This window comes from Jatropha curcas, chromosome 2 (genome assembly GCF_041381405.1).
Source record: "Jatropha curcas cultivar XTBG-Jc1 chromosome 2, XTBG_Jcur_1.0, whole genome shotgun sequence".
NCBI lineage: Eukaryota > Viridiplantae > Streptophyta > Magnoliopsida > Malpighiales > Euphorbiaceae > Jatropha > Jatropha curcas.
This window is the reverse complement of record NC_143152.1, coordinates 21,104,187-21,131,825: the sequence shown is the minus strand read 5'-3', so window position 1 is coordinate 21,131,825 and position 27,639 is coordinate 21,104,187. Positions and strand designations below refer to the sequence as shown.

Genomic DNA, 27,639 nt, shown 5'->3' with positions numbered 1-27,639 from the left:
GTAGTCCCACTCCCTACCCACCACCGAGATGGACCGTACGTGAGTAGCAGTTTAGTGAGCTCGAGTTGCAGCAACAGAGCCTCCTCACGGCCTCGTCGGACTCGATCCACAATTTTGATAGAAGCTTCTTGCTTCCCCCTATTGGGTGGGTCTATGATCTTTGACGATGGTGATTTAGTGTTGCCGTTTCTATTGTGTGTTTAGCATATGATGAATCCGTATTTTTACTGATGATTTTTTTTTATTTAATTTTATAGATTTTTTTTGAACAAATTATTCGATTTTATTATTATTTTTCTAGCTCTTGTGAAATTAATATTCGAGAAACCATTTTTTAAAGCTAACGAAGTTCAAGAAACAGGATTTATACAAATTTGAATAGCGAAGTGGAGAACACGAGAAAAAGGATTAGAGGGATAATATGTTTTTAGATTTAAGGTTTATTCGGCAAAATTAATGATTTGGTAGTTAGCTTAATTAGCTTTTCATAAAACGTTGAGAATTAAATGTCACATGATTAACCTTTTATAAAATGCTATTTTTAACGTCTAAAAGTTAGTTCAAACATTAAAAATTATAAAAAATAATATTTACTGTTTTGAACGATCAAGACTTTAAGAGTTTACTTAAAAAATTGTTATTAAAGAGGTCTTAGGATTTAAAATTTAGAGCGAAATGGTGTGTTCTGCTATGTAATTATTTGTATAATTTAGTTAACCACATATAAATACAACAATCTTATTTTAATTATTTTTTTAATTCATGTATCTAACCTTAAGTGATTTTTAGGTGTATTTAGTAAAAATGTCAAAATGCGGATAGCCATGTACTAATCGGGTGAAACAGTATAATAGTATGGTCTGAGTACCGGTCCAATCCACTAAAGAGATTGGGATCCTCATTTGGATTTAGTCTAATAAAAGAAGCGGTGATCTCCTTATTGGCAAATTAAATCTTTAATTTGGAAATTTTATTTTTGGAATCGCCATTTTATTTTAATTTTTGTGGGAGAAAATCCAAGGTAACATCCATTTTTGACTCTAATTAACTACTTGGAGATAAAATATATCTCTAATCTTTACCTTATAAGAGATATATTTTATCGACTATATAAATGAAATGGCTTGTTATGAAATTAGTAGACATCTTATAAGATAACGGTCTATCAACGGTATATACAATAAAATGAAAAAATAACAATGTAATCCCTGTTATGAAATTAGTGAATATCCTTAATAAGATAAAAGTATACTTCCTAATTTACATAGGAGTCTATTTTTCCAATTAGGGTAAAACTATATATATATATATATATATATATATATATACACCTAAATTTAAATTTAATTATAGTAAATTTTGTTTTTTAATTTTGCAACTTTTACAAATTGTCATTAATCAAATTAATTACTTTATCCTTTCTAGTTAATAACAAGATAATAAAAAATTTTGTCAGTTTTAATTTAGAGAATACTTGATAATAAATTTTAAAATTAGAATTTAATTTGTGCAAAAGAAAATATAGAGTACACTAGAAAAATCCAAAAAGATAAAGTTAGTGCAAAAGAAGCAATCATCATATGATATCTCCACCGGCAAAACCTTTTGATTTGTTGGACTTCCATTTTTCAATCCAACAAAAGCATCAACGACCGTGAGCTTTGAAAATTAATATTTTAATATAAAATTTTTGATGGATTGTTGTTGAAATTTTTAACATAAAAATTACAGATTTGTTTGAATTGACACTGCATTTTTCATCTCGTATTTCTACCGACCATCACTATTACCAAAACAATCCATATTATTCCAAGTAATATATTTATATTACTAACTTTACAATATAGAATATTCAAATTGCAGAAATCATTTATTCTTGGAGATTTTACTATCCAAAACTTGTTCAGATTACTTAAAAAGTTGTCTTCATTCAATATACCTAATTAGACTTAATCTTCACTTTGTTCCTAAGGAAAATATTTTTGAATTTTTATTTGAAAAGAGATGTTAATATATACAGGGCAATGTATTGTTTCAAATACAAATATATAAATTATAAAACAAAAAGATGTCAATTTTAAAATTTTAAGTTTGAATTGAACTATAATCATCGACTGATAACAAGGGTTTTTGCTTCCCTTACAATACATCATCATGAGCACTTTTATACATATTAGCAAACATTCTTTCAGCATCAATCCCATGAGAAACCACAGTCTTAGGTCCTATAGATTACAAAGAAGTCGCTCAATTCTACATAAGCTTCTCAGATTCTTATTGCTCATACGCAATTTTCATGTCCTTTCTGTCCAAAGACATCTAACAGATATAATAATTATATCCCCATTTCAAGAAATTAACTATTTTTTACTGTGATAGTGAAACTGATCAATTGTGCACAACTCCAATTAGTAAATGTTACTGAAAGGCAAAAGCCACGAACAATTCAATGCTTACTTTAGTAGGCCATAACTGATGAGTTGAAAGATTAGACTCTTTAACTTTTGTTACTGCTTCTGGATTTTTAAAATTAGCCATGACTTCAGATACAATTCCTTGCAGGCCACCTTCCTTACAAACTTCTATTACTTCATCCAATGAATTTCTTCTCATGTCCGAATATATTTCTGATCCCCAATTAGTTGAGAAGAATACCTGTTGTAAAATTTAAGCCACAGAATAAGGAAAAAGGCTTGAAGTAGAATTTCTTGAGATAAGAAAGAAACCACTATAGGTAGTTCCCTTGCTTTTGAACAACACGTTAGTTTTCCTCTTCGTACGGCAACAACCCAACAAGAAGTTTTGTTCCATTAACTTCCAAACCATCATGTCTGATTAAGTCTTAGTCTTCTTTTCCTTAATTCAAAGTGTAAAAATATTACTTGTAACAAAACTATAATTAAAATATAAAGAATTAAAACGGGTGAAAGAAATTGTAAAAATTTGTTATTAACTTAATCCAATGTATCTATTAGATGGTGTTATAGACAAGTCATTATAAGTGTCCATACCTTACAAGAGCAGCTTATAAAATGCTCGCTTCCAAGAATGAAATGTAATTTCACATGAGTTGTTATCCTTTTATTCAAATTAATGAAATTGAGGTTTCTCTTTTTTCTAAATAAATAAAAAAAAAAAAAGGTGAAAGAAACAAGTAATGCTAAAAACTAGTTTACATGAATTTTACCAAAATTTTAAAGATGGTATGCAGTAGAATAATGGTTGAAAGTTTCTTTGTAATTAATTAAAGTTTCAGTTCCAGTCAAAAAAATAATAATTAAAGTTTCATTGAAGAAAAATTGAGGGAATCTAAAATCGGAATTTATGAATCTTGATGTTTGGATTTCTAACTTTCTTTTTTTTTTTTTTTTTTTTGTGTTCTCTTAATTTTTTTTAATTTAATTATTAATTGAAATTCTACTTTTAGATTTATCATGGGTGTTAGAATTCCTTAAAAGCTATTTATTCATTAATTATTTTATGTCCGTTGTCATTTGTATGTTTATATATGTGTTTTTTTCTAATTAGACATTATGTTACCACATTATGCATCAATCAAGAATTGCTCCAACATATATGTCATGCCTTATTATATGGGTAAAATATAAATTTATCCGTATATTTTTATAAAAAAAATTTATGGAAATCCTTAATTTTTATTTTGATCCAACTAAACAATTTAATTTACAAAATTATACCTATTGAATATTTGATTTTTAATCAATTGAACACCTCAAAAAAAGTAGATTGATTAAACACTTATTAGATAGTTGAAAATGTGAAAATTATTATTCCAAAAGCTGTATTAACCAGATATCAAATCAATGTTCGCATATAAAAGCCAAAAACCTTAAAAAATTGTTATTATTAATATAAAAAATTATGAAATTATGATAAAAGGTGAAGTTTAGGGTGCCAAAAGATCTATTTTAAAGTTTAGCACAATGTTTTTTTTACGGTGCTAATTATGTATTCAAAATCTATATATAACAATTTTTCATATGTCAATTTGTTTTTTAAAAAAACATATGTTAATACTGAATAATAAAGTAAAATAGAGTAATATGATAACCAATATTAAATATATACTTGGCTATTATTTTAATGCTGACAGTAAAAGATTTTTGCTCTTGTTGAGATTTGAATTCAAAACCTCCCGCTTACTAAAATAAATGTTCTAACCAACTGAGCAAGAACTCACTATATTCAATAGGGTAATCTTACATAAATATACGTAATGTAGACTTTTTAGTTTTAGTTTTGATAAAACCAAGGGGTGTATTGGATTAGAATTGTTTAAGATTTTAAAAGAATGGTTGAATTTGATGGAATTGAAGGATTTTCTAAGATTTTCACAGATTTTATTAGAATTCTACATAGATTTTTATAGAATTGGTGAGACTTTTTTTATAAATTTTGATTGACTTTGATGGAATTACAGTGATTTTTATATATCTAATCAAAATTAATTTCAGGACCTAATTGAACAAATTAAAAGGTTTTAGAGCCCAATTGAAAAATTGAAAAACAATGAGAGGCCAAAAAGTTAACGCGTCAATGTAACATCCCTACTGCGGGACGCAGGAATGAATCAGATCATATATCGAAAGGGGGAAAACTAATCAATAGAGGCACTTTTTGGTGGAATGACTTAGAGAGTTAGAAGAACTCCAAGGTTAAGCGTGCTCGCTTAATGGAAATCATAAGATGGGTGACTACTTGGAAAGTTTCTCATTTTACCTGTGGGACAATACCGTGCAGATCCTACCAATCCAGTATGGGATGGATTCGGCTTGATCTAAAGTGGACAATTCCTCTGGTGTTGGAGTCGGGGATGACAGTCATCTTCTCAAAAATCTTTTTTTTTCTTCATTAAAATCTTACCAGTGCCGATAGTGAAAGGGCAATAGTAGCGTTGCCAGTGGCCATCCTGTGCTCTCAAAACAGACACAATGTGGTCAAAAGACCACAGACTTCTCATTTCTTGAATGAACGACGACTGTCTTATTGGAAAATCGCAAGTTTATATATATATATATATATATATATATATATATATAACCAAAAACCAATGACCACCGCTAGCTAGGACCTGCGCCAACTACCGAGCTCGTGCGAGGAGGTGGTTTTATATTAATTTAAAACCGACGCACAGCCCGTCTCTTGCGGCTCACGGAGCCAAGTGGTCTAGCCACAATAATGGCAAATTTTGTTCTTCAGTTCTTTGACTATTTCAAAGCTTTTTCAATTTTTTTATTTGATTAAATCATTATTTAATTGAAATTGACCATAAAAATTTCAAAAAATAATCAAATTAATTCTTAAAATTTGCAACAACATTAATATTAATTTTTGTCAAAATATCAAATTCTCAGCACATGAATTAATTCCAAACTAATCCAATAATTAATACATTGGTTTACATCTTAAGGGGTAAGGATGGAAGTGGTATAAGTATTTTAGGATACCTGCTCTGCTCTAATCCATTTAAAAAGAATATGGATAGTTATAACTTGGTTTGGAATGGATATGGATAGTAAAACTACTACCTGGAATGGATATGGGTAGTGAAATTACTACTCATAATGGTACATATATGGTATATGGATAGATATTTGGATACACGCTATCCGTTAGCCATTATTTTAAACAAGTTCGATAGTGGGTACCTGCCGGTACCCTATCTATTATTAGTGAAAAATATATTTTAAATAAGTTTGAATTTGAATAGTTTAAGATTTGCAGGTACTCTACCCGTTTAAGAGGTACTTAAACAAATTTTGGACAATACATATAGTAAAATTTAAACGGGTTCAAATATGAATACTTAAATAAGTATTTAAATGAATTTTAGAACAGATACGAGTGGTAAAATTTTAAATATATACGTTCAAAATTCGCAGGTACCCGCTTCGTGTCCATCCTTATTAAGGGATGTATTGGATTAAAACTCTCTTAGATTTTAAAAGATTTTTGAAATCTTTGGATTAGAAGATGGATTTGTTAATGACTTTTTTATTCATACCTAGCACCTTAAAATCCAACAAAATCAATAATTTTACAAAATCCTTCCAAATCAGTAATTTTTTGAATACCATCAAATTTGTATGGACTTTTAAAAATCATAATTGAATATCATCATATTTTTATGGATTTTGTAAGAGTTTGAATTGAATACCACAAGATTTTAATAGACTAAAAAAAAATCTAAATTGAATACCATTAAAATTTTAAAATCTTTTAAAATCTACTAAAATTTTAATCCAATACACTCCTCTAAAATTTATTGAACATTCTGCTCATATGTTCATTAGTGCTAGGTTTTCTATTGAGCAAACAAGCACTCATGGTAGCCAATATTTTATTACTGTGACTACTACCAAAAGTCTCGCCCTTATAGCACAAATCCCAGCTGGTATAGTACAAAGACATCAAATCATATTATTTGGAATTGATACCCCATGAAATGGTTCAAAGTTGATTGTAACTCTACATGCCACAAGAATCATCAAAAATGATTTAATGCCTTAAATGGCACTCATTTATATATAATTGTATTTAGTTTTCTCAAATATCGCATTGGTTTTATTGCACTAATGGATATAAAATATTTGCCATAATGAAAAAAACACTCAAAATTCTACTTCCATCTTTATTTTTGTTGAACGTTTCATTCATTCAGGATTAGGATTTTTCACATTTTCCTCACAGTACTTGTACGCTATCGGTCATTGAGGAATACTTATGCATAGAGTGTGGTTCCCCTTTCTCGCGTAAAAGTGACCAGAATTTGAACACGCCGCATTTCTATGTTAAGCAACAGCTATTTCCTTTCTTTTATCTCAAATATCTATGATCTCTCCCTTAAAAGGAAGGCGTGAATCATAATGCAGTAGTAAAATGAAAAAGGCCACTGGTTTTCATGCAAAAATAATGGAAAAAGATGGGTCAAAACAAAATATGATTTTAACGGGTTAGTTTGATTTCTGAGTTTGTTTGCTTTTTAGCTCCTATGGGTTTTGATGTTAAACCAGACCATATCAACTATCAGTTCGTGGTTTAAACGGTCTGACTAGTTGGTTCGGTTTTCAAAACATTTAAAGGTAAGTTGAATATTATCATGTATTGCTGCTATAAATGAAGCTGTTATTCCAAATAAAACTTATTTTTTTTTCTCAATAGGTTATTGAAACACCTCGAATTTTTATTTTCGAAACCTTGGAATTTTTATTAAATCAAAAATCAGAAATTTTGATCGTGTGGGCTGCAAGTATAATAAAATCCCAATTCGAGCCCAAGTTTGCGAGTTGGGCCTAAGCCCAAATATATCATCGGAATTTTCGATTTGAGAACAGTTAAAATTTTGAAGAAATAATATGAAACTCTAGCAATTTAATCTATTATGAATATATATAAATTAATTATCCTAAAATCAAATATCATTACTATTGATATTTTTATTATTATTGAGTAAATGGAGAAAAAGTTAAGGAACCTAAGTAAAAGAATTAAAAATAAATCAAACTGGACCCAGAAATCAAATTGATTTTCGAAAACCACGCGAATAACCTAAAATCCAAGTGAAAAACCAGATAACAAAATAAAAATCGAGCTAAATCGCTGAATTGAATCAAACCGGTTCGAATCGAACCAGAATGACCCAGAGTTCTCTAGAACCGTCTTTTCTTTCTCTTTTCTTTCTTCTTCTCCTTCTTCTTCCTCGCGTGCGACAACCCCTCCTCCTCCCTCTCCTTCTCGTTTCCGGCCACTGTTCAGCAAGATGGAGGTGGCGATCGGTTCCTTTGGTGATGCTGGACACGGTTCCAACCTTCCCTCGCTCCGATCAGACCTCCAGCGCGAATCAAGGTCGTCTCCTCTGACAGTCATGCTCTTCGATCTCAGGCGACTTTCCATTGTTTCCGACCGCTGTGAGTGAGGAGATTGGGCGCGAATGGCCCTTAGACGACTTGCGAACACTTTCCCCTCCACGAAGATCGACGTTTGGCTCGGTTCTGCGAAGACACCATTGAAGGTGGAGGTACAGTGGCTGCCAAGCGCGATTTCGGTCGATTGGCTCACTAAACCCATAAATAAATGACGGATTTGAACTCCTTGCAACTTTTTGAGTCGAATGGTGTGATCGTTGTAAATTTCTGGGCATCCGTGACTTTCCGGGCACCGTGCACGGCGGCTGGCGACGGCGGTCCAGTGACCGGCCGGCGACACTCCGGCGAGGCCTCGAGAGATAGAATTCTCTTCTCTTCGCACTGATCATGGAATCATTGCCCGATTCTCAATTGGTACGTTCTAAGACCAATTTCTCCATTTTCGGTATAAATTATAAACTTAATAATTATTAGTTAATTAAATTGAATTTGAATGATTAATCAATCAAGTATAATTTTGCTAAGAATCAGTCGGTATAATATTGATGTAAGCTAATTTAGGAATTTGGATAAATATTGTTAGGAGAAGTTATAATATAAGGCTTAGACAAGTAAATAGTTATAGGGAAATTAATAATATTATTGAATCATGCTTGGAGGTTAATATAGTTTGTTAATTAGTTAATTTGGAACTATTAAGTGTATATATGTGAGTTTGATGGATGATACATATAGGTTGAAGCGGATGGGATGGTTGAATTGATTGCCCGATGGATGGGCTATGTGAATTGATTGATTGAATAATTGATAAATAAGGTTATGGCGGATGGGATGAGTTGATTTGAATTGCTCGACGGATGGGCTTAGATATTATATTGTTGAATTGTGGTTTAGTCAAATTTTAGGGAAGGTGCTGCCGAAATTTCAATAGAACCTAGACTAGTTTTAATTAATGACATAATTAATAAGTTTATTTAGATTAATTCTATAACTTAATACATAATAAATAGAGTGCTCTAATTATTTATTATCTTTATTATTCATTTAATTATTTATTTATTTATTTATTTTCATTATTTTTTGTTATTATTGTTATTTATTTTATTTTATTATCGTTGTTTATTGTTAATACTATTTATTTATTTATTTATTTGCATTGATTTTGGATGTTTAATTGTGCATTGCATTACGATGTTTAATTGACTAATATGTCTGCGTTTGATTGCAATGTTTAATTAATTGTGTTGTGATAATGCTATGCTTTGTTTGTGTGGAATTGGGATGAAGTGGGTCACCATGGGTTTGTGAGACCGTTACCGTTATATGGATCATGATTACCGTTACCGTTATATACCGTTACTGTTATATGGATCCATTACCGTTAGCCGGGTAAATGGGAGATCGGCGCCCCCGTGTGCACCTACCGTTACCGTTACCGTTAACCACAGGATGGCCGCTTGTTGTTGCGCACCTGAAAATCTAGATTTGATCGCAGCCCGCAGGGTGGCCTCCTGTTGTGTGCGCCTGATGATCTAGATTGGATGGAGACCACCGAGTTGCCTCCTATTGGTATATATATATATATATATATATATATATATATATATATATATATATATATATATATATATATAAAGAGAGAATGGAAAAAAAAAATGAGAGGGCTGGTCAAGTGAGGATTAGACTTGTCGGCCAGTATGGGGGATGGGCTCCCTGGTGCACATGTGAGGGGATGAGCCATGTGGAAGGACGGCTCATCGGGGTTTCGATGACGCCACTGACTAATTTCCACGTGATGTGATCACATGAAGATGTTAATGATTGTGGGTACTGATGATATGCCATTTGTGTGACTGACTGCGTGAGCATATAACTAGTCAGATGACTTAGATTGATATGTTTATTCATTTGTGTGAATGCGTGTGCTGTGCAATAGGTATTACTTCTTAGAAGGCTCACATATCTTGTTTAATTTTTCAGGAAGTGAGTTCTCTTTAATTCGGTTAAGTTATGTTCCTTTGCCGCAGGGCTAGAAGAAAATTTTTCCAGTTTCATAATTATTTTACTATGTAATTATATGTATGAAAAGCTATGTATACCAAATAGTTAGTGACTCCGCAGTTGTAGAATTTACTTACATTTAGTCGTGTATTATCATAGACGAAATTATTCCGTGAGCCATATTAAAAATGTGATGTATTGTTAATTGGGCCTGAACTGTGGAATGTCGTAGCTGATAAATTTGGGCCGAGATATAAATAAAATCTTGAGGTTTATTTTCCTATAAATATGAGCTGAATGTTTAAAATTATATTGAGATAGTAAATTTTTAGTGTTTCAGGCTTACTAAGGACCTCGGGGGCCTTAAGCTTGCCTGGGCCCTAGTACCGATCTGGCCCATAGAATTGGGTCATGACAAAGTTGGTATCAGAGCTTAATTTAGGGTTTTAGGACACAACTGCGGAGTATAAAAAATTTCTTTATGTTGGGATCGGCCGTAACCAACATAAGGAAGAAAACTTTGCGATTTTCATCCCTAGGGATGGTGGACGCACTAGACCCTATGCGGTGGGAAAACCCACATCTATTATGTAGATCAATAGACTATAGAAGAAGTAATTCAAGGTTTGAAGTGAAAGCAGTAGACAATAAGATAAATCCATTGCAATACCTATAGGGGCTAGAGTTGGTATCAACCCTTAGGCTAGGGAATAGAGTAATACCTGATGGTAGTGGATTGGCCTGATCACCCAGTACACTACTTTTCATGTGAGCTCTATTCCTACAGTGAATAGGATAGTGTAGAGAATAAATAGGTTTTTTTTTTTCATTTGTATGGCGGATTGATGAACTTTGGGTGATTAGGAATCGGTATTTTAGTATTCAGCTCGGCTACTGAATTTCTTTAGAATTTATTCAAAAGATAATTTTTTTTATTGTTTTATTTACTTGATATTTGATATTTAAATTTAAAACCCCATTTTAATTGTGAATTCAAATTGTGTTATGATAAATATTTGAAATTGATTGATTATTTATAGAGAAAATTATCTTTGAAAGTTGTCTATTTATATCATGAGGCCAATTGGATTAGATCATAAAATGAAATGATTACAAGGATAGTAATGTAACACCCACAGACCAATCTCAGAGAACCAGACGGTGGATGCCACAATCGGTGCCGGAGCACCATCTTATGTCACTATAAAAGCTAGATCACAAATTAGAAGTGGTTAAATTTTCATAAGGAGGCAAGTAATTACCAGTTTTTTTTGTATTATTAATTTTTATTTTTTTTTACAAAAATAATGTTTAAGAAAATTCCTACGAAAATTTCACAAGAGTTTCCCCTAAAAATTTACTTGCCACACAAAGAAAATATACACACTTCCAATTTTTTTTTAAACCCCCAAACCTCCAATTCAACAACATACTACAAGCACTTCTAAATATCCATCAATATACGCATAATATTCGAAACACATTCTTTTCAAGGAATCTCTAATCATCATACACCAAAAATATAATAAGGTGTTATTTCTTTAAATAATCATAACTCTTAATACATGACAAACTTATTATATCCAACGTTCACAACACAATATTTATATACATGCCAAAAATCACCATTTACAAAATATCCTACCCAAGATGTGATATCTACTCTGATGCTCGTCCTCTGGTCTTGAAGAACACCCTCCGCTCCTAACCTGCGCGTGATAAAAATCAACGCGCTGAGTGGAAGACTCAGTGGTGCTCAATAACCAACAATTTAATTAACAATAGCCAAGGCAAAACTTAAATTACTCAACTATATAAATACCGAAATCGCATTCATTTAATTCAAATACTTTGAAAGCAATGAGAAGATTATAAATACAAATATGTCTTCATTCTTTTATAGCAACAATAAAATTTCATTTTTCGTTAAGGCTCATACTCATACAGAATGAACATAAGCAGATTTGATCGTGGCCTATGTTAGCGCCACCCCCATCACATACTCGTGGCCTATGAAAGCACCACCGTGGCCTATGAAAGCACCACCCCCATCACACAATCGTGGCCTATGAAAGCACCACCGTGGCCTATGAAAGCACCACCCCATCACACAAATAAGCGCGTCCGCCTATTTATAAGGGTTGATAACCCTAGCATATGATCATAGCTTCACAATAAGAAAATCCATCTCATCATACTACGTCTCAATCATGCATAGTAGAGCCTAAATCAAAAGCATTCTTTCACAAAAGCAATAATTCTTAATCAAAACCTCTTCATTTAGTACTCATCAGTTCAAATATTTTACTCAAAACACTATAAATGTATATATACTTAATATAATATAAAAGTACATAAATCAAGAACTTTTCAGCATTGTTATAAACTTGACCTTTGCTGGGTTTTTAACACATAATTTGAGTTATGGGTCTCCAAATTGAATGAAATTAGATTCATTAGAAAGCTAAGCCAAAATGCTACAAATGTTCAGAAGGGACCACAGCCCAGATCAAAGAGTAAGATAGCAAACAAAAGCTCAGAACATAGACCAACAGATCAGACCTGATTCAGCAGAACCAAGTCTAATGTTTCTTGAATTCCTACTTCACCAAACACTCAAATGAAACCAATCCAGAACGAGAGAATTCTCAAGACACAGGGAAACAACTTTTATGAATAACTCAGAACCTACTAATGTCATTATAGTGGTCAAAATGGGCACTCAATTGAGTAATACCTGGAGCCTGTCACAACAGAGTCAGTTTGGGTGTTTTAGCCATAAGTTGAGCTATGTATCGTCAAATTGGACACAAGAAGATGGGTTGGAAAGACAAGAAGTAAAGCTAAAACTTTTATGAAGAACATAAGACGTTATTTGGCCATTTATGTGGTCAAAATGGACAATGATTTCGGATATACTGGTAAGACACCATAACAGAACCAGTTTTGGTATTTAAATCATAAGTTGAGCTACAAGTACTGGAATTAGACATAAAAATATGTTTTGGAAAGCTAAGAAATAGAGCTGCAACTTTCATGAAGAAGTCAGAAACAGATGGGGAGTATAAAGGGGTCGAAAATGAGTTCTAATCTCACGGCAGAACATATCTAACATGAATTCAGCAAGTTAACCAATACATACAAAATTCCCAAAATTCATTCAAAAGCCTAACCATGTAAAAACAACTTAAACAAGTGAAAGTATAATTGCACTAACCTTCAAACCAAGCTTTAACAAGCTCAAGCTTTGGTCTTGCCCTTATCCTTGGTGGAAGGCTCTCCACCCTCTACATGTAAGACACTCAAAATCAAACAAAGAAAACACAAACAAAAGAAGAAGTGGAGCATGATTTAGCATGTATATGCTAAAGAAAACTCTAAACCCCAACATAAATACCTTATCCTAAAATCACTTACCAAGTAGGAAAAATCACCAAATTCCTTGAAATTAGTCACCAAATATTACTTCTCTAGCTTCAATCTCTAATATGTCTTAATTAACTCAAGTTGTATGGGTGATTTTGATGTGTTTACTAAGGAAAAATTGAAGAAGAAGAAGAAGAAGAAGAAGAAGAAGACGTAGGAAAAGAAGAAGAAGGATAGTGTTGCCCAATTAATGGAGGAGATAATGATTTACTCCATAAAAATTGGATGGCTAGGATTGAATGTAAATCTAATCTAATGGCTACAAATATTCTCCAAATTAAATTCCTTCAAAATATTATGTAACACAACAAAATTCTCAAATTTACTCCATAAAAATAATTCTTTGAAGTTCCTTAATTAATCTAACACCATTTCAAATTTCATCCACACAACTATTGCCTCTAATTTCCTTCATTAATATCACACCTTAAGTCACTACGCACTAATTCTCTAAAATTCTCCAAAAATATTCATTACTTACTTTCTACCCATAAAAACCATGCATGCATGCTCCAAAAATGTGATAGAACCTATTACCTATATATAATAATTTTTCTAGACCAAAATAATACCGACTCCCGGACCGATAGTACTATTCACAGACAGATAAACTACTATTTCAACACAGAAAAAAATAGGGCGTTACAGCTCTTCCCCCCTTAAAGAATTTCGTCCTCGAAATTCACCTGAATTAAATAACTGAGGATGCTGTTGTCTCATAATGTCTTCACTTTCCCATGTAGCTTCCTCGGTCTTATGGTTTCTCCAAAGAACCTTTACCAAAGGAATTCTCTTATTCCTTAGCTCCTTGACTTCCCTAGCAAGTATCCTCACCGGTTCTTCCTCATAAGTTAAATCTTGCTCAATAGTAATAGATTCCACTGCTATCACATGTGATGGGTCGGACCGATACCTTCTCAACATAGATACGTGGAAAACATTATGTATCCTGTCCAGGTCTGGTGGTAAAGCTAGTCTATAGGCTAATGGACCCACACGCTCAATAATCTCATATGGACCAATGAACCTAGGACTAAGCTTACCCTTTCTTCCAAATCTCAATATCTTTTTCCACGGAGATACCTTAAGGAAAACCTTATCTCCCACTGCATACTCTATATCTTTCCTCTTCAAGTCGGCATAGGACTTCTGACGATCTGAAGCTGCTTTCAATCTATCTCTGATAATTCTGACCTTATCCTCTGTGTCCCGAATCAAATCCGGACCTATAATCTTGCCCTCACTCAACTCTGACCAACATAGTGGCGTCCTACATCTCCTACCATATAGTGCTTCAAAAGGGGCCATCTGAATACTCGACTGATAACTGTTATTATAGGCGAATTCGACAAGTCGAATGTACTTCTCCCAACTACCCTCAAACTCAATAACACAAGCTCGTAACATATCCTCCAAAATCTGAATAACCCGCTCTGACTGACCATCTGTCTGAGGATGAAAAGCTGTACTGAAATTCAGTTTAGTACCCAGGGCCTCATGTAGCTTCTTCCAAAATCTAGAAGTAAATCTCGGATCTCTATCTGAAATGATGGATAAAGGAACTCCATGTAATCTCACTATCTCATCTATATAAAGCTCTGCATACTGCTCCATAGTGAAGTCGGTCCTAACAGGAAGAAAATGTGCTGACTTAGTTAGTCTGTCAACTATTACCCATACAGCATCTTTCTTTTTAGGAGTTAAAGGCAATCCAGTCACGAAATCCATTGTAACCTTATCCCATTTCCACTCTGGAATAGCAGTAGGGTGTAACAAACCAGAAGGGAACTGATGCTCTGCTTTCACTTGCTGGCACGTCAAACACTTCGACACATAATCTGTGATATCCCTCTTCATCGCCGGCCACCAATACTGTGATTTCAAATCCTGATACATCTTATTACTGCCAGGATGCATAGCATAAGGACTACTATGAGCTTCCTTTAAGATACTCTTTCTCAGCTCTGTCATTTTAGGCACACAAATTCGATCCCCAAAGTACAAGTAGTCGTCATCTTTAATCATAAATCTCTTTTTCTCACCCTTTCTGACTAGGCCTTTCCACAAAGTAATAGTCTCATCACCCTGCTGTGCATCTCTAATCTGTTGTAGTAGGCTAGGTTTCACCATCAGCTCTGCTACAAGAGTACCATCTCTAGTCACAGATAAGCGTGCATTCATAGCACGAAGAGCAACTAATGCCTTTCTACTGAGTGCATCTGCCACGACATTAGCTCTACCCGGGTGGTAATCAATAGTGAAATCATAGTCCTTAAGTAGCTCTAACCATCTGCGCTGCCTCAAGTTAAGCTCTCTCTGCGTAAGCAGATACTTAAGGCTCTTATGATCCGTATACAAGTGGCATTTCTCACCATACAAGTAATGTCTCCAAAGCTTCAAGGCAAACACAATAGCTGCTAACTCCAAATCATGAGTAGGGTAGTTTTTCTCATGTGGCTTAAGCTGTCGGGAAGCATAAGCAATCACCTTGCTCTCTTGCATAAGCACACAACCCAAACCATTATGCGAAGCATCACTATAAACATCATATGGTCTGCCTGGAGCTGGCTGTGTCAAAACTGGAGCCTCAGTAAGCATCGCCTTAAGCTGCTCAAAACTACTCTGGCATCTATCAGTCCACTCAAAACGGACATCCTTACAGAGAAGTCTAGTCAAAGGGGCTGCAATAAGAGAAAACCCCTTGACAAACCTCCTGTAATATCCAGCCAAACCTAAGAAACTTCGAATTTCTGTAACATTCGTAGGTGGCTTCCAATCAAGCACTGCCTCAATCTTCTTCGGGTCCACCCGAATACCCTTGGCAGAAACAACATGCCCTAAGAAAGCAATCTCAGTCAACCAAAATTCACACTTACTGAGCTTGGCATATAACTGTCGGTCTCTCAAGGTCTGTAGAACTGTTCGTAGGTGGTGATCATGATCCTCTCTAGTCGGAGAGTACACCAAAATATCATCAATAAAAACCACCACAAACTGATCCAAATAAGGATGGAAGATCCGGTTCATCAGGTCCATAAACACTGCTGGAGCATTAGTCAACCCAAATGGCATCACTAAAAACTCATAGTGACCGTAGCGTGTCCTGAAAGCAGTCTTAGGTACATCTGATCCCTTCACCCTTAGCTGATGATAACCTGATCTTAGATCTATCTTCGAGAATACACTAGCCCCTCTCAACTGATCAAACAAATCATCTATCCGAGGCAATGGATATCGATTCTTCACAGTAACTTTGTTAAGTTGTCTGAAATCAATACACAATCTAAGTGAGCCATCCTTCTTCTTTACAAACAATACTGGAGCACCCCATGGAGATACACTAGGACGAATAAAACCCTTATCAAGCAACTCCTGAATCTGTATTTTTAACTCTTTCAATTCAGCAGGTGCCATTCGATACGGAGCAATGGATATCGGTGCAGTACCAGGCATAACCTCAATACCAAACTCAACCTCTCTCTCAGGAGGTAAACCAGGCAACTCCTCTGGAAACACATCCGAAAAATCACATACTGTGGGTATATCATGAACACTAGGAGATTCTGACTCTGGAGCAAGTACACAGGCTAAGTAGGCCTCACAACCATGCTGGATCAGTCTTCTAGCAGAAGAAGCAGAAATAAAATTAGAGAGGTAATCCGACCTCTCACCCGTAACTATAATCTCCTCACCAGATGAAGTCTGGAGTGTAATCCTCTTAAGTCTACAATCAACAATGACCCCATGTCTAGACAGCCAATCCATACCCAATATCACATCATACTCCTGAAAAGGCAACTCTATCAAATCACCTAGAAATACATACTCATGAATGACTAAAGGGCAATCTCTATACACCCGATTAACTACTACACTTTGACCCAAAGGGCTCGTTACCTCAACGCTGTGCTCTAATGTATCAGCATGCATACTACCCAATCTACCCACAGGGATGCATATGTATGAATGCGTGGAGCCCGGATCAATCAAAGCAAGTACAAAAGTGTCAAAGATAGAGAAGGTACCTGCGATGACATCCGGTGCATCCCGCTGCTCCCTGGTCCTGATGGCATAAGCCCTCGCCTGTGCTCTAGCCTCGGGTCTCTCCACAGTCTCAGAAACTGGTCTCTCACTCCTCGTACCAGAGCCCTCACTACGGCCTCTACCTCTGCCTCTCTGACCATAGGGAGCTGGCCTCCCAACCTGGTGAGTTGGACTAGTCACTGTCATAGGACAATCCCTGATCATATGCTCAGTGGATCCACATCGAAAGCAAGGTTTAATGCCCCAACACACTCCCACATGTCTCCTGCCACAGTGAATGCAAATCGGTAGACCTAACCCTGCAGTACCTCCACCACTAGCAACAGATGAAGCCGGAGGAGCTGGTCTCGTATATATACCCCGACCAATTGTCTGACCTGGTCTGACCCCCATCTGCGGTCCGCCTCTAAATCTCTTGCTACTAGACTGGACCCCTAAAGTCTGTCCAGATGTAGCACTCTGAAATCTCTTATACTGACTACTCTGCTGGGCCCTCTGACCTCTAGCCTGTCTCTCATTCCGAATAAGCTCAAGCTCTGTAGCAGCCTTCACTAAACCAGCTAATGTAGTGTGGGGCTGGGATGTCAAGTGCATCCTATACTCATCCAGTAACCCCTTCCGAAACCGCTTACACCGATCTGCCTCAGTAGGGACCAACTTACAAGCATACCTACTCAACCGCAGAAACTCTCGCTCATACTCGGAGATAGTCATCCGTCCCTGTCTAAGCTCAAGGAACTCTGCTATCCTCTGATCCGTGTATAACTCCCCTACATATTTCTCCCGAAAAGCAGAGAGAAAGAAATCCCAAGTAACATCCTCAGCTTTTGCTGTCTTCACCATAGACTCCCACCATAGGTAAGCCTCTTCCTTTAGCAAGGAAACAGCACAAATCAATCTATCTGCAGGAGTACACTGCATCTGGTCCAAAACCCTCTCTGTAGCTTGGAGCCAAAATTCTGCTGCAGAAGGATCATCATCTCTCCGACCCATAAAATCCTCAACACGATACTTCCTCAGTCTCTCTACCGGGGTATGAACTGGAACAGGGGCTGGTGCGACTGGAGTCTGGGGAACAGCTCCCGCAGCTTGCCTCAATGCAGCTACCAACTGTTGTACCAAATCACCCTGATTAGGCCCCGCAGGACCCATAGTAGCCTGCCCTACAACCGAGGCACGCACTGCATCGGAACCCAGAATGCCACCAGCGACACCACCAGCTGGCATATCACCCTCTACCATAGCACCCTCTGGAGGGGCATAACTATCCACCTCCTCATCCGGCAAGTTCTGAGACATCACTAAACACCTACAAAGACCAGCGGAGTCGCATCAGAGAGAAATTCCCACAACAGACTAATATGGCATGTATTTAACTTAAATCACTTATATCATTACTCCAAAGTGGATAAACTCTCATACCAAATCATATCTCCTAGAATTGTCTAAACCTATGCTCTGATACCAAAAATTGTAACACCCACAGACCAATCTCAGAGAACCAGACGGTGGATGCCACAATCGGTGCCGGAGCACCATCTTATGTCACTATAAAAGCTAGATCACAAATTAGAAGTGGTTAAATTTTCATAAGGAGGCAAGTAATTACCAGTTTTTTTTGTATTATTAATTTTTATTTTTTTTTACAAAAATAATGTTTAAGAAAATTCCTACGAAAATTTCACAAGAGTTTCCCCTAAAAATTTACTTGCCACACAAAGAAAATATACACACTTCCAATTTTTTCTTAAACCCCCAAACCTCCAATTCAACAACATACTACAAGCACTTCTAAATATCCATCAATATACGCATAATATTCGAAACACATTCTTTTCAAGGAATCTCTAATCATCATACACCAAAAATATAATAAGGTGTTATTTCTTTAAATAATCATAACTCTTAATACATGACAAACTTATTATATCCAACGTTCACAACACAATATTTATATACATGCCAAAAATCACCATTTACAAAATATCCTACCCAAGATGTGATATCTACTCTGATGCTCGTCCTCTGGTCTTGAAGAACACCCTCCGCTCCTAACCTGCGCGTGATAAAAATCAACGCGCTGAGTGGAAGACTCAGTGGTGCTCAATAACCAACAATTTAATTAACAATAGCCAAGGCAAAACTTAAATTACTCAACTATATAAATACCGAAATCGCATTCATTTAATTCAAATACTTTGAAAGCAATGAGAAGATTATAAATACAAATATGTCTTCATTCTTTTATAGCAACAATAAAATTTCATTTTTCGTTAAGGCTCATACTCATACAGAATGAACATAAGCAGATTTGATCGTGGCCTATGTTAGCGCCACCCCCATCACATACTCGTGGCCTATGAAAGCACCACCGTGGCCTATGAAAGCACCACCCCCATCACACAATCGTGGCCTATGAAAGCACCACCGTGGCCTATGAAAGCACCACCCCATCACACAAATAAGCGCGTCCGCCTATTTATAAGGGTTGATAACCCTAGCATATGATCATAGCTTCACAATAAGAAAATCCATCTCATCATACTACGTCTCAATCATGCATAGTAGAGCCTAAATCAAAAGCATTCTTTCACAAAAGCAATAATTCTTAATCAAAACCTCTTCATTTAGTACTCATCAGTTCAAATATTTTACTCAAAACACTATAAATGTATATATACTTAATATAATATAAAAGTACATAAATCAAGAACTTTTCAGCATTGTTATAAACTTGACCTTTGCTGGGTTTTTAACACATAATTTGAGTTATGGGTCTCCAAATTGAATGAAATTAGATTCATTAGAAAGCTAAGCCAAAATGCTACAAATGTTCAGAAGGGACCACAGCCCAGATCAAAGAGTAAGATAGCAAACAAAAGCTCAGAACATAGACCAACAGATCAGACCTGATTCAGCAGAACCAAGTCTAATGTTTCTTGAATTCCTACTTCACCAAACACTCAAATGAAACCAATCCAGAACGAGAGAATTCTCAAGACACAGGGAAACAACTTTTATGAATAACTCAGAACCTACTAATGTCATTATAGTGGTCAAAATGGGCACTCAATTGAGTAATACCTGGAGCCTGTCACAACAGAGTCAGTTTGGGTGTTTTAGCCATAAGTTGAGCTATGTATCGTCAAATTGGACACAAGAAGATGGGTTGGAAAGACAAGAAGTAAAGCTAAAACTTTTATGAAGAACATAAGACGTTATTTGGCCATTTATGTGGTCAAAATGGACAATGATTTCGGATATACTGGTAAGACACCATAACAGAACCAGTTTTGGTATTTAAATCATAAGTTGAGCTACAAGTACTGGAATTAGACATAAAAATATGTTTTGGAAAGCTAAGAAATAGAGCTGCAACTTTCATGAAGAAGTCAGAAACAGATGGGGAGTATAAAGGGGTCGAAAATGAGTTCTAATCTCACGGCAGAACATATCTAACATGAATTCAGCAAGTTAACCAATACATACAAAATTCCCAAAATTCATTCAAAAGCCTAACCATGTAAAAACAACTTAAACAAGTGAAAGTATAATTGCACTAACCTTCAAACCAAGCTTTAACAAGCTCAAGCTTTGGTCTTGCCCTTATCCTTGGTGGAAGGCTCTCCACCCTCTACATGTAAGACACTCAAAATCAAACAAAGAAAACACAAACAAAAGAAGAAGTGGAGCATGATTTAGCATGTATATGCTAAAGAAAACTCTAAACCCCAACATAAATACCTTATCCTAAAATCACTTACCAAGTAGGAAAAATCACCAAATTCCTTGAAATTAGTCACCAAATATTACTTCTCTAGCTTCAATCTCTAATATGTCTTAATTAACTCAAGTTGTATGGGTGATTTTGATGTGTTTACTAAGGAAAAATTGAAGAAGAAGAAGAAGAAGAAGAAGAAGAAGAAGACGTAGGAAAAGAAGAAGAAGGATAGTGTTGCCCAATTAATGGAGGAGATAATGATTTACTCCATAAAAATTGGATGGCTAGGATTGAATGTAAATCTAATCTAATGGCTACAAATATTCTCCAAATTAAATTCCTTCAAAATATTATGTAACACAACAAAATTCTCAAATTTACTCCATAAAAATAATTCTTTGAAGTTCCTTAATTAATCTAACACCATTTCAAATTTCATCCACACAACTATTGCCTCTAATTTCCTTCATTAATATCACACCTTAAGTCACTACGCACTAATTCTCTAAAATTCTCCAAAAATATTCATTACTTACTTTCTACCCATAAAAACCATGCATGCATGCTCCAAAAATGTGATAGAACCTATTACCTATATATAATAATTTTTCTAGACCAAAATAATACCGACTCCCGGACCGATAGTACTATTCACAGACAGATAAACTACTATTTCAACACAGAAAAAAATAGGGCGTTACAAGTAAAATTTGAAAGAAAAATAAGACTGGTGGTGATAATAATAAGTAAGTAGACAGTTAGTAGTCAAGTTGAGAACATGAATGCTGGAAATGTCGGGTAGCCGATTTTGGTATAGAAGTTAAGTGGCGATTAGATTTGGAGTACATGATTGTATAATGTAATAAATGGAAGAAATAACATTAGGAATGGACTTGAATGATTTAAGGGTATAGAAATGATATATATAACAAGTTGTAATATATGTTAGGAGCATGTGGTAGATAAAAATTAGAGGAATAGAACATGATGAGGCTTGAAAAAGGTTGATTAGTCTTAGATAGGTGAGACAGGTAAATTGAATCAAAATTTGATATAAGTGAGTAATAGATAGATGCTAATTTTAAGTTAAATAGTTCCACTTATGGTACCTAATACTTAGTTAAATGAGACTAATTAAAATGTTAGCACTATGGTTTGAAATTGTAATCTAGGAGCATATGGACAAAAGAGTAAAGTAGTTAATAGTATATGTAAATCAGACTCTAAGGAGTTGATGAGATTGATTTGATGTGATATTTGGATGGTAAAGTAGCATTACCTTGGGACTTAAGGAATTTTATTAGTACTGATGAGAATTAGGTAGAAGGTGAATATTTAAGGCAAGCAATAAAGGTTAGGTTAAAATGTTGGTGAGTAGATAAATCATGAATAATGATGATTAGTAGTACAAAAGAAACCAAGTGGATGAAATAATTAATAAGAGAGTATGTAGGATAAATAATAATGTTAGGATGAGATGCTGATAGTAAATAACTCATGAATTACAATGATAAGTAGTATGAAAAGGGGAAAGAGTAGATGAAATAATTGTTGAGAGTATTCTAATATCTTTAAGGTATGTTAATTAGTAACTCAAATAGAGTAAAAGGTTACCAAAAAAGGGAGTCAAGATCATGAACCGAAACAAGGACCGTTAAAAGGCATTGTTATGAAATTTAATTTTAGTGATAAGTATTAAGGTGACATAAGGAATAAGCGCTGGAAAGGGTCAAAACTTTTAAATGATTGAGATAGTTAAGGGGTGCGGTGAATCAAGAGCTGTCTAATAGCTACACTAACATAAGGAAAGAATATTATAGGGGAAAATAGAACTTGTGTAGATAAGAACTGAGAGAGTGTGAGTTCGAGTTGCCCTGTGATACTATAGACAACGGGAGTTACAAAGGAAATTTTTTCTTGAAATTTTACCTTTAAGTAATAAGTTTTCCAATTTTTGATCGAGAGGAGTTCTAGTAATTATGTGAGTTAATTCTTATTACCATAAATAAATCAAATTTCAATTGTTTTGCTTTTTGTAAAATATATGTTTGGTTTTTATGAAGAAATGCCTAATAATATTTAAATTTTCAAATGAAATTATATAATCTTGAGAAATATATATTATGTATTTTCTTGATAAACCCGGTTTTATTATAAGACTTAATTCAAAGAAAGATTTTCTAAAAATTTCAGTAGCTGTCTGAAGATAGTAGTTGGAGATTTAGATAATAAGCTTAAGTTTCTTGTAAACTTTAGCCAGGTGGCACTAAATAGGATGGTTGACGATAGAAATACAATTAGAATACTTGACCCTTTTCTTTCCTCGGTTCATATTATCCACTCTTGAGCTGTCTCCTTGGTATTGGAAGTAATTTCTTATGACTTTGAAATTCCCTATGTGTCCATTCTTACTCTCTCCTACTAGATTCCAATTCGAGGACGAATTGTCTTAAGGGGGGGAGATTGAAACACCCCGAATTTTTATTTTCGAAACCTTGGAATTTTTATTAAATCAAAAATCAGAAATTTTGATCGTGTGGGCTGCAAGTATAATAAAATCTCAATTCGAGCCCAAGTTTGCGAGTTGGGCCTAAACCCAAATATATCATCGGAATTTTCGATTTGAGAACAGTTAAAATTTTGAAGAAATAATATGAAACTCTAGCAATTTAATCTATTATGAATATATATAAATTAATTATCCTAAAATCAAATATCATTACTATTAATATTTTTATTATTATTGAGTAAATGGAGAAAAAGTTAAGGAACCTTAGTAAAAGAATTAAAAATAAATCGAACCGGACCCAGAAATCAAATTGATTTTCGAAAACCACGCGAATAACCTAAAAACCAAGTGAAAAACCAGATAACAAAATAAAAATCGAGCTAAATCACTGAATTGAATCAAACCGGTTCGAATCGAACCGGAATGACCTAGAGTTCTCTAGAACCGTCTTTTCTTTCTCTTTTCTTTCTTCTTCTCCTTCTTCTTCCTCGCGTGCGACAGCCCCTCCTCCTCCCTCTCCTTCTCGTTTCCGGCCACTGTTCAGCAAGATGGAGGTGGCGATCGGTTCCTTTGGTGATGCTGGGCACGGTTCCAACCTTCCCTCGATCCGATCAGACCTCCAGCGACGCGAATCAAGGTCGTCTCCTCCGACAGTCATGCTCTTTGATCTCAGGCGACTTTCCATTGTTTTCGATCGCTGTGAGTGAGGAGATTGGGCTAGAATGGCCCTTAGACGACTTACGAACACTTTCCCCTCCACGAAGATCGACGTTTGGCTCGGTTCTACGAAGACACCATTGAAGGTGGAGGTACAATGGCTGCCAAGCGCGATTCCAATCGATTGGCTCACTAAACCCATAAATAAATGACGGATTTGAACTCCTTGCAACTTTTTGAGTCGAATGGTGTGATCGTTGTAAATTTCTGGGCATCCGCGACTTTTCGAGCACCGTGCACGGCGGCTGGCGGTGGCGGTCCGGTGACCGGCCGGCGACACTCCGGCGAGGCCCCGAGAGACAGAATTCTCTTCTCTTCGCGCTGATCATGGAATCATTGCCCGATTCTCAATTGGTACGTTCTAAGACCAATTTCTCCATTTTCGGTATAAATTATAAACTTAATAATTATTAGTTAATTAAATTGAATTTGAATGATTAATCAATCAAGTATAATTTTGCTAAGAATCAGTCGGTATAATATTGATGTAAGCTAATTTAGGAATTTGGATAAATATTGTTAGGAGAAGTTATAATTTAAGGCTTAGACAAGTAAACAGTTATAGGGTAATTAATAATATCATTGAATCATGCTTGGAGGTTAATATAGTTTGTTAATTAATTAATTTGGAACTATTAAGTGTATATATGTGAGTTTGATGGATGATACATGTAGGTTGAAGCGGATGGGATGGTTGAATTGATTACCCGATGGATGGGCTATGTGAATTGATTGATCGAATAATTGATAAATAAGGTTATGGCGAACGGGATGAGTTGATTTGAATTGCCCGACGGATGGGCTTAGATATTATATTGTTGAATTGTGGTTTAGTCAAATTTTAGGGAAGGTGCTGCCGAAATTTCAATAAAACCTAGACTAGTTTTAATTAATGACATAATTAATAAGTTTATTTAGATTAATTCTATAACTTAATACATAATAAATAGAGTGCTTTGATTATTTATTATCTTTATTATTCATTTAATTATTTAATTATTTATTTATTTTCATTATTTTTTGTTATTATTGTTATTTATTTTATTTTATTATCATTGTTTATTGTTAATACTATTTATTTATTTATTTATTTGCATTGATTTTGGATGTTTAATTGTGCATTGCATTACGATGTTTAATTGATTAATATGTCTGCATTTGATTGCAATGTTTGATTAATTGTGTTGTGATAATGCTATGCTTTGTTTGTGTGGAATTGGGATGAAGTAGGTCACCATGGGTTTGTGAGACCGTTACCGTTATAAGGATCCTGATTACCGTTACTGTTATATGGATCCATTACCGTTAGCCGGGTAAATGGGAGATCGGCGCCTCCGTGTGCACTTAGTTTTACCGTTACCGTTACTGTTAACCACAGGATGGCCGCTTGTTGTTGCGCACCTGAAAATCTAGATTTGATCGCAGCCCGCAGGGTGGCCTCCTGTTGTGTGCGCCTGATGATCTAGATTGGATGGAGACAACCGAGTTGCCTCCTGTTGGTATATATATATATATATATATATATATATATATATAAAGAGAATGGAAAAAAAAATGAGAGGGCTGGTCAAGTGAGGATTAGACCGGTCGGCCAGTATGGGGGATCGGCTCCCTGGTGCACATGTGAGTGGATGAGCCATGTGGGAGGACGGCTCATCGGGGTTTCGGTGACGCCACTGACTAATTTCCACGTGATGTGATTACATGAAGATGTTAATGATTGTGGGTGCTGATGATATGTCATTTGTGTGACTGACTGCTTGAGCATATAACTAGTCGGATGACTAGATTGATATATTTATTCATTTGTGTGAATGCGTGTACTGTGCAATAGGTATTACTTCTCAGAAGGCTCACATATCTTGTTTAATTTTTTAGGAAGTGAGTTTCTCTTTAATTCGGTTAAGTTATGTTCCTTTGCCGCAGGGCTAGAAAAAAATTTTCCCAGTTTCATAATTATTTTACTATGTAATTATATGTATAAAAAGCTATGTATACCAAATAGTTAGTGACTCCGGAGTTGTAGAATTTACTTACATTTAGTCGTGTATTATCATAGACGAAATTATTCCGTGAGCCCATATTAAAAATGTGATGTATTGTTAATTGGATCCGAACTGTGGAATGTGGTAGTTGATAAATTTGGGCCGAGATATAAATAAAATCTTGAGGTTTATTTTCCTATAAATATGGGCTGGATGTTTAAAATTATATTGAGATAGTAAATTTTTAGTGTTTCAGGCTTAATACGGGCCTCGAGGACCTTAAGCTTGCCTGGGCCCTAGTGCCGGTCCGGCCCATGGAATCGGGTCGTGACAGTTATAAAGGGAAAATAAGTCTAGGATCTGTCTGACAAAATTAGTTACTTCAATAGCTGTTAGCTGTTTTAGTGACGTTTAGCTATTAGCTGTTCGTGTAGTTTTTATCCTCTTAAGAAAAAATAAGCAGTTATGGAGAGAGAGAGATAAAAAAAATGTGAGAAAGAGAGAAAATGAATCTGTGTTATATTTTGAATTTTCATTCAATCAATTCAATACTATTCAATACATTGACAACTCATATTTACACAATTTATGCATGAAAGCAATTTCAGCATCATTGACACATTGGCAACATAATTACAAGTTATTGATTGAACAAACTATCATACTGGAAGTGAATTTAGGAGCTATTAAAATGCCAATTAATGTCATTAATATCAGTATAAGTTTTATTGTTCTTCTTGAGAATGTATTCACAACTATTTTATATTCTTTAATTTATATTGTGGTTAATTAAATTTTAATTTATATTAATTTTTTTATGAAATATTATGAAAATAATAATAGAATAAGGCCAATCTCATCCCTGAACTTATTTAGCAAGATAAAAAAGGTCAGACTTGACCTTTCTGGCCAATTTAGCCCTTGAACTTGTAGAAAATGATTAAAAAAAGATCTAATTTCACCTTTTAGGCTAATTTAACCTCTGAACTTATTTAAAATGATTAAAAACATCATATTTGACATTTTGAACCAATTTAACCTCTAATTCTTCATAGTAATTATAATGTGAAAATCATTATGATTAAAAAAATCATATTTGACATTTTGAATCAATTTAACCTCTAATTCTTCATTGTACTTACAATGTGAAAATTGTTATATAGACATTTATTAAAATTGTAGTTGGGATCGAACTGACTAATTTATTAAAAAAATAATTAATTATAAAATATCGAAAAATGATTATGAAGTATTGTATCTCTTTTTACTTTGATTGATGATTTTGATTTTATAAATATGTATTAATTTGAACATTTTAAAATTAACCTCTATTACTATGTTATCGCTTAT

The 27,639-nt window shown here is 34.7% G+C and overlaps 1 long non-coding RNA gene across 1 annotated transcript; it reads right to left on the bottom strand.

Annotated features, from left to right (window-relative positions):
• Positions 1-19,214: 19,214 nt before the first annotated feature.
• LOC149498372 (uncharacterized) lies at positions 19,215-21,323 on the bottom strand. The gene is made up of 3 exons (XR_016319391.1): positions 21,122-21,323; positions 20,922-20,991; positions 19,215-19,413 (listed from the first exon to the last, which is right to left on the bottom strand). It is a non-coding gene; the product is annotated as an uncharacterized LOC149498372 (long non-coding RNA).
• Between the last annotated feature and the right edge of the window lie 6,316 nt (positions 21,324-27,639).